Source organism: Dendrobium catenatum, unplaced genomic scaffold (assembly GCF_001605985.2).
Source record: "Dendrobium catenatum unplaced genomic scaffold, ASM160598v2 original_scaffold_270042, whole genome shotgun sequence".
NCBI lineage: Eukaryota > Viridiplantae > Streptophyta > Magnoliopsida > Asparagales > Orchidaceae > Dendrobium > Dendrobium catenatum.
The window spans coordinates 1-371 of record NW_021588440.1 but is presented as its reverse complement, the minus strand read 5'-3'; the positions used below and the strand labels follow the sequence as shown (position 1 = coordinate 371).

Below are 371 nucleotides of genomic sequence, written 5' to 3'. Positions count from 1 at the left end.
AACTGGTCTAGGTTTTCTATTTCCTCCTCGCCTCCTCGCCTCCTCAGTTTCTTTCCTCTTTTCCGAGTTTGAGAATTCAAGTAAGATTCGCACGACGCAGTCGGATTTTTGGTCTTTTGAGCTGTTTGCCCTTCAAAGCTTCGAACTTTTCCTTTTGTATTTGATCTTTTTGGTTGTAAGTGGAGATCAAACAAGTTTCAAGGTTTTGCGATCTGTAGGGATGATTTAGATTGTTTCTTTTTTTAATTGATTTTTTTTTTTAGTAGTTTCTGATATTTTTTTTCTTTGTGTGTGAAAAATCAGGGTTTCATTGGGTTAGGAGGCGAGAACGAAAATTTCTGTGTGTTCTTTCTGTATTTTTTGGAGCAGCA

The 371-nt window shown here is 36.9% G+C and overlaps 1 long non-coding RNA gene across 1 annotated transcript; it reads left to right on the top strand.

Moving 5' to 3' along the window:
- Positions 1-36: 36 nt before the first annotated feature.
- Positions 37-330, top strand: LOC114579065. Its single transcript, XR_003699933.1, has 2 exons — positions 37-202; positions 304-330. It is a non-coding gene; the product is annotated as an uncharacterized LOC114579065 (long non-coding RNA).
- The last annotated feature ends 41 nt before the right edge of the window (positions 331-371 follow it).